The sequence below is a fragment of the Cervus elaphus genome, chromosome 23 (genome assembly GCF_910594005.1).
Source record: "Cervus elaphus chromosome 23, mCerEla1.1, whole genome shotgun sequence".
Classification (NCBI taxonomy): Eukaryota; Metazoa; Chordata; class Mammalia; order Artiodactyla; family Cervidae; genus Cervus; species Cervus elaphus.
The window spans coordinates 33,225,990-33,239,489 of NC_057837.1; the positions used below are offsets into that span (position 1 = coordinate 33,225,990).

The following is a 13,500-nucleotide window of genomic DNA, read 5'->3' on the forward strand; positions in this document are numbered from 1 at the left end:
AGACTGAATGGTATACCCCCTACACCCAAATTCCTATGTAGATGCCCTAACATCAATATATGTCTCTGAATGTGACAGTATTTGGAGATGGGGCCTTTAAAAAAATAAGTTAAAGCTAGGCCCTAAGTCCTAACTCAGTATGGCTGGTATCCTTATAAGCAGAGACGTCTAGGGTGGCCGAACCAGGGACAGAAGCTGGCGGGGTTCCTGCAGATGACTGGGAGGAAGGGGTCTGTTCCAGACCTCTCTCTTTTCCTTGTAGATAGATAAGCCTTCTTTCTGTTTCTCTATAGGTCATCTTCTCTCTTTGTGGGTCTGTGTGTTTAAATTTCCCCCTTTTTATAAGGACACCAGTTGTATTGAATCAGTGCCCATAATAATGACCTCATTTTAACTGGATTCCCTTTGTAAAGACTCTGCCTCCAAATCGGGTCATGTTCTGAGGTAAGGGCTGCAATGTGAACCTTGAGAGACACAGTTCAACTCATAACAGGCCACTGCACAGAGGATGGTGACTAGAGTCTTGTGTTTTTCCCTCAGTTAATTTATAAGCGGTACTTTCTCTGGAGGACAGTGGCATGAAAAGAGTCAGAAAGCCCTGGGTTAAAATTCAGACTTGCCCACTTACTCAGCTGTGAGTTCTCAACCAAGTTCCTGCATCAGTTGTGTTTTCCTTGCAACAAATATTTATATAAAGATCTTAACAAGTGCCAAGTATTGTTCTAAGTACTTTAAAGATATTACCTTATTTAATCCTTGTTGTAACTCCAGGAAATTGGTACAATTGGTATTCTTGTTTTCTCAAGGGAGACCATTAAGTAACTTGCTCAAAATCACACAGCTAGTAACTAAGTGGAATTTGAATCCACCTGATTATTCTCAGGGTTAATGTATTTAACCCACCCTGCTGTGCTGCTGTGGATTTCTGGACTCTGTACAATAATACCTACTTGACAACAGTTGTGAGAATTCAGCAAATGTTAGTTTTCTGTTCTTTTATTTCATCAATTCATATAGAGATAGATATAGTTACATACATATAAAATATGTATATCTTATGGCCATCTTATATAACAGATACATTAGTAAATATACATATATTTAGAGGATTAGGTAACATGTAAATATGTAAGTAAATATATATTTAGAGGATAAAGTGACAAATAAACTGGCTGAAGTATTGGCGAAAACTCACTGCAGTTGGAATCATAAATTGAGAGAACAAGTGTAAACAATGATGTGGCGAGAAACAGACCAAAAGGAACAGGCTTTTTTTGGACTTTTGCCTAACCCTTTGACTAAGTTTCCCTAGTTTGACCTTTGTATTTTGGAAAGATTCAGAACCATTGTTGAACTAGTCATTCAGAGTTTGGGGTTTTGTTTTTACCCTAGTATCTGTGGTTTGTTGGTTATATAACTTTGAGTTGATCCTGGTTTCTCCTTAATAGAAACGTCTCTTGTATCGAGGATAAGGGCTTCCCAGGTGGCTCAGTGGTTTAAAAAAAAAAAAAAAAAAATCCACCTACCAATACAGGAGATGAAGGTTTGATCCCTGGGCCCGGAAGATCCTCTGGAGAAGGGAATGGCAACCCACTTGAGTATTCTCCCCTGGGCAGTCCCACAGACAGAGGAGCCTGGCGGACTGTAGTCCGTGGGGTTGCAGAGAGTCAGACATGACTTAGCGACTAAACAAGTCCTTTAACGTTATTCTCCTTTTCCTCAGTTCCATATCAAGTTTCACTGGGAAACTGACCCCATCTGATCCCCGACAGAAGAGGACATTGTCTAGCAGCTGGCACTCTGAGAACTGGTGCAAATTGCTGTGTCTGATAGTTTATCTTGAACTAGGGTATTTACAGCTAGCCACAGAGCCTCAATTTAACAAAATTGCAACACTTAGTATTTAAAAGAGGCTTGCACTTAAAGGAAGAACATAGAGAGTTTTCTTTTCCATCACCCATGTTCTTTTGGTAAAAGAGTTTCCAGTGTCATTGGTCATTGTCATTTCATTGAAATGTCATTGTCATTTCAAATTTAAGAGCATTCCTTTCCTTTTCTGTGTATGGATCAATGTGATTTGATCCTTATTCAGTTATTTCTAGAGCTCTCTGATCAAGACACGGGGGAGATGAATATGCATGAGAAAGGGTTGAGATGTCCTTACCATGTCTTATTCTGAAGACTGTAGACCAGATTCAGCAAGTGAGGTGAGCGCAGGGGATTTTAGGAGTGGTGACAATTGATAACTGGACATCAGGAACCTTCCTGAAAGTGGTGGTGTAGTTGCTGAACTGGGGACAAGAAGTCATATTTGAGAAGCCACGATGTTTTGGGAGAGCTTCTCATGAAACAGCAGGAGAAGAGTGTGGTCCAGAGCATGGATGTGAGGAAAGGTAAAGGTCAGTGTCCATATGAGATGAAATACAGCGAACTGAAGGATGGAGGGAGAGAAAGGGATGGCAAATAGACATTATCCTGGGTTAGAGAGGACCTTAAATGTTACTTTCTCTAAGATGACGATTATTCTTTAGAGAAGATATTGAACCAAGGAGCAAAATGACCTAAGCTTTACTTGAAGTCAGGTAATCTGACCTCAAAAAATTAGGCTGCATGGAATGTTCAAGAGGATTGGGAACTTCCCTGGTGATCCAGGGAATGTCCAGGATGATCCCTGGAACCTCCCTTCGTCTTCCAGTGCAGCAGGTACAAGTTCAGTCTTTGGTTGGGGAACTAAGATCCCACATGCCTCTCAGCCAAAAACCAAAACATAAAACAGAAGCAATATTGAAACAAATTCAATAAAGACTTTAAAAATGTTCATGTTAAAAAGAAATTAAAAGTTCAAGAGGATGAAAGTGAGATGAAAGTGTTGCAATGCTTGGGCAAGAAATTGCAGGGACCTTGTATGGAGAGGTGACCATAGGACTGGGAATGAGATCTCTGCAAGGAAAGATCAACAGCCTGGACTAATAATCAGATGTAAGGGGCGGAGGTGAGCCAGAATAAAGATAGCGCTCCTGAATGTGTATTGGTAGATGTTCTCCATGGCGTTACTTAGCATCACCAAAGAAATTAAGATCTTGCCCAAATCAAGTTGCAACTCTCTGTGGTGTTTTCTTCTGTATTTATACATTTCTCAAAAACCTCTAATTGGCTAATATACACTGTGACTCTCCTTAAAGTCTCCTTAAAGATGGCCTTGTCCCAGTCCCTAAACTTATTTGTCCACAGAAGCATCTTTTTAAAAAATGAATTTCTAAAAGTTCCTGCATTTTCTGAAACATTTTGGGGACGTGTTTTACTATGCTTGAAATATATCCCAAAATAATGATGTTTCCAAAAATGCAGACCTTTTTAGAAATTCTTTTTTCATTTTCCTAATAAATAGGCCTGTGTTCCATCCCTGGTTCAGGAAGATCCCCTGGAGCAGGGAATAGCAACCTACTCCAGTATTGTTGCCTGGAGAATTCCATGGACAGAGGAGCGTGGCAGGCTACAGTCCATGGGGTTGCAAAGAGTCAGACATGACTGAGCGACTAACATACATATTACTATGTTTGGAGAATGATGACGTGATTAATAAAAACTTGGAAATTGAAGTGAGAATTTGATTGGATTAAAAGAATAACATTGACATAGGTGCTAAATTTGAGATTTCAGAGCCCATGCAAGTTGGAAACATCTAGAAGCGTGCATATTTCCTGGAACTTCAGCTAAAAGGAGCGGTTTGGGTAGAAAGATGAATTTGGAGTTATCATCTAGAGATGATCATTGAATCCACCAAGGTGAGATCAGTTCAGAAGAGAAAACTTGCTGGGATATCTGTGAGATAGAAGAGAAAGAGATGGCAACAGAGACCAAGAAAGGGTCGGTCAGAAGGAGAACTGGAATCTTACTCTTTCAGGAAATGAGGGTGGGACTTTCAAGATTTGGAAGATAAGTTACTGACCTTGGAAGGAACAGTTTGAATAGAATGTGATAAGAGATGGAAGCCCTGTTTAGGAGATCTTGGAGCGACTTAAAAAGAAAGCATGATGGCAAAGTACATTTTGTTCCTTGTATAGAGAAAGTTATCAATGAAATAAATATTGAATGTAAGTTGTAGGAAAAGTAGGACTCATACTTTTCTTAAGATGAAGTAGAAGAAAAGAGGGATCAGTGGGGGATAGGGAAATATTTGCTTTACCACTAAATTCCAGTGTCAGTAGTCCTTAAATTTTGGCCTGCATCAGAATCTCTAAACGTCTTGTTAAAACACAGACTGCTCCAGGAGTTCCTTGGCAGTCCAAAGGTTGAGACTTTGCTTCCAGTGTAGTGGGTGTAGGTTCAGTCCCTAGTTGGGAGCTAAAATCCCACTTGCTTTGTGGCCAAAAAAAAAAAAAAAACACATAAAGCAGAAACAATGCTGTAACAAATTCACTAAAGACTTAAAAGTGTGGTCCATGTTAAAAAAAGTGTTTAACAAAATACAGACCACTCCACCCTAGCCTAGAGTTTTGGGTTCAGTAGATCTGGGAACCCATTGACGTATCAGAACCCACTGACATATCCAGCAAGTTCCCATGTGCTCCTGATGCTGTCAATCTGGGGACCTCAATCTGAGAGCCTCTGCTCTAGAGAAGGAAGAATGCAGAACCCAGGTTGCAGATCGAAGGTGAGCCTTGAAAGAGAAAAGACACTTGTTTGTGAGAAAATGACCAGAAGTGAAAGAAGAAACAGTGGATAAAGGCACATAAAATTTTGAAACAGGGATAGAACAGTGATGGCAGTTTCTGGAATTGAAGAATACGAAGTAGAAGCCAGCAAGTTGTGACCGGGGATACTGAAGTTTTGACGGTTCTCTTGACACAAGTTTTAATTTTCGTCTCAGGTTCAAAGGATTCGTTAACAGAAGAAACCACTTGTTATGCACAAATAAACAATTTAAATACTTAATAGAGAATTATCTAACTTACTTTTGATATACAATCATTAAAAGAAAAGAGAAATAGAAGCATTAGTGGAGAGTAACAGCACATACATCACTGAACTGGGCCAACTAACATCCAGATTCAAACAGTGCTGGGAAGTCCCAGTTGGGAAAAGATCCTGGACAGTGCAACTATCTGATGGGCTAGACGTTAAACTGCAGTTTTGGGGGTTCCTGCTTATAATCCTAATCTGCAAACTGATATCATCGTCAGTTTGTGAGCAAAACTGCAGCTCTAGTTTCACTTTAACCTTTTTACAATGCTGTTTGTTTTATCTTGTGAGTCATAGGATTTTTGTTAAACCCCAAGCATGGTTGGCCAGACCTCCATGGGCTCAAGAATTCCAAGACCCACTCTCTCTCTTATCTATAGTGCCACTCAGCTTACTGGTAACAACTGGTACACTGGCGAGCAGACACATCATAAGGGCAGTGTCCAGGCAGGTCAGAAGCAAGGTCAGAGGCCTGCTCTGCCTTCTTGTCTCTGAAGCCTTAACAAGAGTTTCTCCATTTTAATTTCCCGAACAACAGTGAAGATGGACAGATAGGGGCTTTCCTGGAAGTCCAATGATTAGGACTTCGCCTTCCAATGCAGGGGATGGAGATTCAACCCCTGGTTGGGGAGCTAGGATCCCACATGCCTTGTGATCAAAAAATCTAAACAAGGGGGGGAAAAGGAATATTGTAACAAATTCAATAGAGACCTTAAAAATAGACCACTTCAAAAAGGAAAAGAACAAAAAAGGACAAGACAGAAGAAAATGCTCTGAATCCAGTGCTGAAACCACCAAGGAAGGAAGATTCTTTGTAGGGGAGGGAAATTCTCATTCCTTCTACTCTCCTAGGTTCTCCCACTTGGGCCCATTTAAATGTTAGGTTGACAAAAGGCAAAATCACAAAAGAAAAACAGTTGATTAACACGGGCAGCACACATCACACAGGAGAAACCTCAGTGAAGAGTGACTTCAAGGGATGGTTAGAACTCGGGCTTCAATAGCATCTTAAGAAAAGAACAGTGCTCGCTTTGGCAGCATATATACTAAAATTGGAATGATACAGAGAAGATTAGCATGGCCCCTGCGAAAGGATGACACGCAAATTCGTGAAGCGTTCCATATTTTTAAGACCAAGATCATAAATTTTGATGATGAAAGCACAATAGTAATAAATTTTCATATACCATTTTTAAAAAAAGAAAAGAACAATAGATGTTCAGAGAAAGGACAAGACAGAAGGAAAGGAGTTTGAGTTTCTAGGATGAGTTCATTCTCAAGTTGTGGGAAGGTGAACAAATGGGGGAAAACAATGAAGTAAGATTTTTTTTTCCCCATTTATTTTTTATTAGTTGGAGGCTAATTACTTTACAATATTGTAGTGGTTTTTGTCATACATTGACATGAATCAGCCATGGATTTATATGTATTCCCCATCCCAATCCCCCCTCCCACCTCCCTCTCTACCCAATCCCTCTGGGTCTTCCCAGTGCACCAGGCCCGAGCACTTGTCTTTTAAAAAAAAGAAAAGAACAATAGATGTTCAGAGAAAGGACAAGACAGAAGGAAAGGAGTTTGAGTTTCTAGGATGAGTTCATTTGCAAGTTGTGGGAAGGTGAATAGATGGGGGAAAACAGTGAAGTAAGGTTTTTGGGAGAAGTCCTTTTGGCACCAACTTTCCATCATCTTCTTGGCCATAAAGCCTCCCTAGAAGTGACTTATGACAGTCCCTATTTTTCAAAGTTTCTACCTTTAATCACTTAAAGGAAGCTACAAGTATGTTTCTGCATCTCTTGATTCTCATATGCTTCCAGCTCTAAAAGAGTCCTTAAGCCAGTGTGGCATATTTGGGGTGGCGTATTCTGGCCTCTACAATGGCCATGTGCGAAAAGGATGTCTCTTATATTAGATAGGCCATGACTGTGGGGTCCTGTGGTCTAGGAATTGTATCAGGGGCAGCAAAGACCATCTGAGCTCATTTTTATTTTATTTTATTATTGGAATACAATTGCTTTGTAATGTTGTGTTACTTTTCTGCTGTGCAACAAGGTGAATTAGCCATATGTGTGTGTGTGTATATATATACACCCTCTCTCTTAGACCTCCCTCCTACCCACCGCCTCATCCCACCCCTCTGGGTCATCACAGAGCATCCCTGAGCTGCCTGTGCTATGCAGTAGCTTCCCACTGTCTGTCTGTTTCACACATGTGCTGTGCTGAGCTTAGTCGCTCAGTCATGTCTGATTCTTAGGATCCCGTGAACTGTAGCCCGCCAGGCTCCTCTGTCCATGGGGGTTCTCCAGGCAAGAATCCTGGAGTGGGTTGCCATGCCCTCCTCCAGGGATTTCACACGTGGCAGTGTATATATGTCAGTCCTCCTCTTCTAATTCATCCCACTCTCCCCTTACCCCCTTCTGTGTCCACCAAGTTCATTTAGCTAAAAAGAGTAAGAGAACACACATCCTCTATTACAGAAAGTCATGAGGGAATTGATGTAATCAAGCTGAGTTAGTGTTCCAGCTAAGGCAGAGTCAGAGGGGATCTAAGGAGACTAGCAAGCCCTTCCCCAGCACTTGGCATGTACCGACTCCTTTCATCCTCACGGGGACCCTGTGACGTTGGTACTGTTACCCCATTTTACAGTTAAAGAAATGAGGTCATGAGAAAGGAAGGAGTTTGCCAAGTTCACACAACTAGTAAATGATGAAGCCGGGAAAGGAATCCAGGCACAGTCTCTGGGGAGCTTGACAGGCTCTCACCAAGCTGACCTGGCCTTTTGATTTCCCATCACCCCTCTGCCAGGTCCCTTCCCCAGGACCAATGCCCAGTGAGGAGACTGTCCTCCCGGGGACTGGCCTTGGAGTGCATCCTAGGGGCTATGCTCCATCTTACTGGATTATCCCAGAGCCGCAGTTCCTTGAACACGACTGAAGTACATAAGCTGTCAGAGTAGAAGAGAGGCCCCTTGCAGGGTTGCACTCTGGCAGGCTTTGCAGCAGGAGGCAGGATGAGACAGAATGGCTCATAGTACAGACTCAGAGCCCTCAAAAGACCCCTTCGCACCAGAATAGAAGGGCAGGGTGGGGGCACTAGGCACAAAGCATTTCATCCTCTCAGTGACCTCATTTCTCTTCGGTATAAAAGCATTTGTTGTTTTCTCTGTCTGTCCCTGGGTCTATGTCCTTCTCAAGTTATGTCTGTAAACTCCAGAACTAGACTGTTAACACACAACTCCAGCAATCCTAAGGAATGATGGATTTACAACAAATGCATGTGCTACGTTTCTCTTTATATCTCTTCTTTAAAAGATAAAAGTCCAGGGACTTCCCTGGTGGCCCAGAGGCTAAGACTCCACACTCCCAGTGCAGGGGGGCCTGGGTTCAATCCCTGGTCAAGGAACTAGATCCTTTGTGTCGCAACTGAAGAAAAAAGAGAAGAGTCCTCACCCTGCAGCTAAGACCCAGTGCAGCCAAATAAATAAAAATAAGTCTTTTAATTAATTTCAGAAAGTTCAGCGATACTGAATCAGGAGGTTTGAATGAAGAAAATGCTCTACCTACCCTGGGCCAGCAACATGTTCAATGGGACTGAGAGCATCCTTTCACCATCTCCCTTCTCTCGTTTTTTTTTTGTTGTTGTTGCTGGATTTCCTTTAATATTTATTTATTTAGCTGCATCTGGTCTTAGTTGCAGCACATGGGATCTTGGTTGCATCATGCAGGATCTTTCATTGCGGTTCACAGATTCTCTGGTTGTACAAGCTCAGTGGCTGTGGCACAGACTTAGTTGCCCTGCAGCATGTGGAATCTTAGTTCCCTGACCAGGGATCGAACCCACATCCCCTGCACTGCAAGGCAGATTCTTTTTTTTTTTTTTGAAAAAAAAAAAAGTAAGAACTTTATTTGCTTCATTGTTCTATCAGTTTAGTTTGTGCTGATTTAATTGCCAAGATGCTGTGATTATGGGTATATATGCACGCATACATTAATACAGTGTACTTGAGGTTGCCGATTGGGTACATACAAGTGGTTAAACACATGTGTGGGTTCACACCTCTGTGGACACTGCTGTGTCCCTCTGTGCAAGGCAGATTCTTAACCACTGGACCACCAGGGAAATCCCCGCATGTTGGATTTTTTTTTTGATACATTTTACCTCCTCACCTTAAAACCAGTGCTTTTCGTGATTATTGGGAAAGAATACATGGAGATTGTGATGAGTCACGCGATGAGGTAGCTCACCCAGGGTTGCAGCAGGAGATAGAGTGTGGGTGGCAAGGGAACCCCAAGATCTAGGTGCTCCTCCTTACTTCCTGTCATGAGAGCATTTCAGCATAAGCAGGAGGGAGCCAAATAGCACAAGGATGACCCTTACCTGCTACTTTTTAGCATTTGTATAAATTCAGGTCACCAGGGTAAAAAAAGTGGTCCAAACTCACATCTGGCTTTACCACCACTTCCCATTACCACTCCCTCCACATAAACATCTTTTTTTCACCGATGCTCCTATTCTAGCCCCTATATCTTTGTCTCTTTGGGCTCCTGTAACAGTACTGACTCATTGGAAAAGACCCTGATGCTGGGAAGGATTGAAGGCAGAAGGAGAAGGGAATGACAGAGGATGAGATGGTTGGATGGCATCACCGACTCAATGGACATGAGTTTGAGTAGACTCCGGGAGTTGGCGATGGACAGGGAGGCCTGGTGTGCTGCAGTCCATGGGGTCGAAAAGAGTCGGACACGACTGAGCAACTTAACTGAACTGAACAGTACCATAGAGGTGTCCCTGGGTGGCTCAGTGGTAAGGAATCTGCCTGCCAATGCATGAGGTGTGGGTTCAATCCTTGGGTCGGGAAGATTCCCTGGAGAAAGAAATGGCAACCTGCTCCATTATTCTTGCCTGGGAAGTCCCGCGGACAGAGGAGCCTAGCAGGCTACAGTCCATGGGGTCACACAGAGTCGGACACAGGTTAGTGACTTAACAGCAGCAACAACAGAATACCGTAGTCCAGGTGGCTTATAAACAACAGACATTTTTCTCACAGTTCTGGAGAAAAATCAATGGCTCAGCCCGAATTCTACCAGGACTTTTTACTGCTCAAAGATAGCTCCCACCATGGTTTCCAAGGCTTCCATTGGCCTGATTACCGAATATCCAGTCGTCTCACTTCCCCACACACCTTCCCCATGAGTGGTCTCCCTTTGCTGCCTCCACAGTCTGTTCCCCAAACTCTGTCCCTCAGGCTTGGAATCTCTTCCTCTGCATCACACAGCTGACTCTCACATCCTCCACTCTGATGATTAGATGAGTCAGATATACTATCATCCATATCTTACAGGTGAGGAAACAGGAACAGAGCGGTGAAGTAACTTGCCCAAAGTCACAGCCAGTGAGTGTTAGAGTCAGCAGTCAAAGAAGATGGTGTGATGCCAGAGTCCATGGTCTTAGCCATTACGTTGTATTTCTGCTCTAATGCTGTGTCTTCTTCTGTAAAGCAGGCCTGTTAAATGTGCCATATCTCACAGGTCATGTGAGACTCCTGGCACGCAGTAAGGTAAATGTTAGCTACTCTTAGTGGTGGTAGTAATTGCCAACATTTTATTCTCTACCTTTGCCTTTGGTCCAACGAAGGTCCAACCAAGACCTTAGGTCTTGGGCCCAAAATACTTGAGCTGAGGAAGATCTCCAAGGTCCTCTGCAGTGGAATACATTGCAGTATTCTGTACTGTATTTCATCTCTGTCACTGTCCTCCCACTCTGTTTGTTTCCTACGCAGAACTGTAACAAAATAGCTTATAGATCTTGTCATGAGTGTTTTTCTGTTTCTTGTCTGTCTTGGTAGGATGTGAGTGCCAGGAGGCCAGTGTTCTAAAGTGACTTGTTTGTCACTGTTGTTCCAGGGCTGAGCCCAGTCAAGAAAGGGACTGTCTTCATAGTCTTCACTGTCTTCATAGTCTCCCTTCTCTTGAAGTAAACAAGATTGAGGGGATGGTCTAGTAGGCGATGATAATACCGCACAATGGTGGGATGATGTGAGAAGGATTCTACATCCTAGGAATATCCTGGAGAAATAGTACCACAGACTTAGGAATGAGAGGAAGTTTCTGAGAGGAAATGTTTTCTAGAAGTTTCAAAGATCTAAAACTAGATTAAATAACTAGATTGGAGGTTATAGTATTACCATTTAATTTCTCATCATCTTTACATCAAAATCATGTTTTTCAACCTTTTTTTTTTATTATTACCCCCTTAAGGAGAAATGTTTTCTAGACAGTATTTTCCTAACCACCGTCTCCTCTTCCCAATGTTCATATCACAAATATACTGGGTATCTGTTTAGGTATTCTGTGTAGACCTATGCTTTTTACATAAAAAGAGTAACCTTTGTCATCTCCTAAGAGCAAATTCTTACCCACTTGGGGATGGGAATGAAATTTCTCCCATTGAAAATGCATGTATTAAGCCATTTAATATAGATTAGAAGTCCAAGTTTTAATGAAAAATGCAGTTAATATGTCTTTGTAGTACTTGCTCTTTAAATGTCAAATGGACTGGGTACTGTGTTTTTTTTAAGTTTTTCTTTTTCCAATTGGAGAAAAAAGTGATGAAAATTTTTTAAATGTGATATATGTGCTCATTGAGTGAAAAGTCACCATTAAAATCATAGCAAGAGTTTATGTAATAATATCCACCGATATATGGTCGAGAGCATTAAAGACTGCAACAGAGGAACTTGTATTTTTAGGGGAAAATGTGACAGACAAATGCACAGTAATCATTACACAGTTTGGAAAGGAACATGTGGGGGCTGGTTGATTCTGAGTCCTTGGTGATATATTGGGAAGATGATTTAGGTGGTGTCTAAGAAATGATTTAGAAATGGTAATTAAATGATTAGGTAAATGAGTGCTGCTTAGATTACCTGGGAGAATTGTGGGTAGGAGAGCTGTGTGTGGAAAGTTCATGGAGTTTAGAAAACATGTCCAGAAAAAGAGTGAGTAGTCTGGCTTACACCTTACGTTGCTGTGGTTGGAAGTGAATTCTGTTTGCAACAGTTCTGTCCATTAAGACAGGTAAATACCAGGTGGCTATTCCTTGGGGAGTAAAGAGTGTATAGAAGTGATGTGGAAAAAGCTGGGGGAGGAGTTTTTATCATGGAAGTTAGCCCAAGGGCAAATTATATCTCACTCAACACTTTCCACTAGCTTATCTATCAGGAATTTTAAGAAGGTTAATGCATTAAGGTTGGTTAGATGGTTTAACCGTGTTTATATTCCAGCTGTTACTTTGGAGAAGTACATTTGGATTTTGCTTCAATATCATAATAAGAAAGGCATATCCCCTAAAAGTGGCAGGCTTCTTATTCTGTCCTTTTTGCAGGATTTCTTTTCATTAGCCAAGTGGAATGGAGATTTCCTGATGTGCAGTGAAATGAGGCATGACTTGGCCTGATGGTCCATGAAGGATGCTCAGCAAGGGTGACATTTAGTTCCTTTAAAGTTGATGTTCCTATTTATACCAAGGAGTGTTTTTGCAGTTAAACAAGAGACAAGATATTTCCAAGTTTTACATATGTATACATCCTTAGCTTGTTTTTACCTTTATCTTTTATGGAAGTATAGTTGTGTTATTTATTATTGAAGTAACGTGTTCATTTCTGCTGTACAGCAGAGTGACTCAGTTATACATATGTATATATTCTTTTTTATATTCTTTTCCATTATGGTTTATCCCAGGATATTGAATATAATTCCCTGTGCTATCCAGTAGAGCCTTGTTCACCCATTCTGTATATAATAGTTTGCATCTGCTAACCCCAGACTTCCGATCCATCCCTACCCTCACTTCCCCACCTCCTTGGCAACCACACGTCTGTTCTCTATGTCTGTGAATGTTTCTGTTTCAGAGATAGGTTCATTTGTGCCATATTTTAGATTCCACATATAAGTGATACCATATGGTATGTGATTTCTCCTTCTGACTTACTTCACTTAGTATGATAATCTCTAGTTGCATCCATGTTGCTGCAAATGGCATTATTTTGTCCTTTTTCGTGGCTGAGTAGTATTCTGTTGTATATATGTACCACATCTCCTTTATTCATTTATCTGTTGATGGGTATTTAGGTTGCTTCCATGTCTTGGCTGCTATGAATAGTGCTGCTATGAACATAAGGGTGCATGTATGTTTTTGAATTATTTTATCTGGATATATGCCCAGTAGTGAGATTGCTGGATCATATGGTAATTCTGTTTTTAGTTTTCTGAGGAGCCTTCATACAGTTCTCCATAGTGTGGCTGCACCAACTTACATTCCCATCCACAGTGTAAGAGGGTTCCTATATCCTTGACTTTTATTCCATATCCCACTTCATCAGCCACCTTCTTGCCAGTTCTTCCTCATCTATTTAGTGCCATCTTCACTCTTCTCTGTCCATGGGATTCTCCAGGCAAGAATACTGGAGTGGGTTGCCATTTCCTTCTCCAGGGGATCTTACCAACCCAGGGATCGAACATAGGTCTCCTGCATTGCAGGCAG

At 41.6% G+C, this 13,500-nt stretch overlaps 1 protein-coding gene and 1 non-coding gene across 8 annotated transcripts in view; both read left to right on the top strand.

Annotated features, from left to right (window-relative positions):
• The window catches only part of CACNB2 (calcium voltage-gated channel auxiliary subunit beta 2), a 408,788-nt gene that overhangs the window by 310,612 nt on the left and 84,676 nt on the right, over window positions 1–13,500 (top strand). The gene's annotated exons all lie outside the window — the stretch shown is intronic.
• Window positions 5,985–6,091, top strand: LOC122682256. Its single transcript, XR_006337277.1, has one exon. It is a non-coding gene; the product is annotated as a U6 spliceosomal RNA (small nuclear RNA).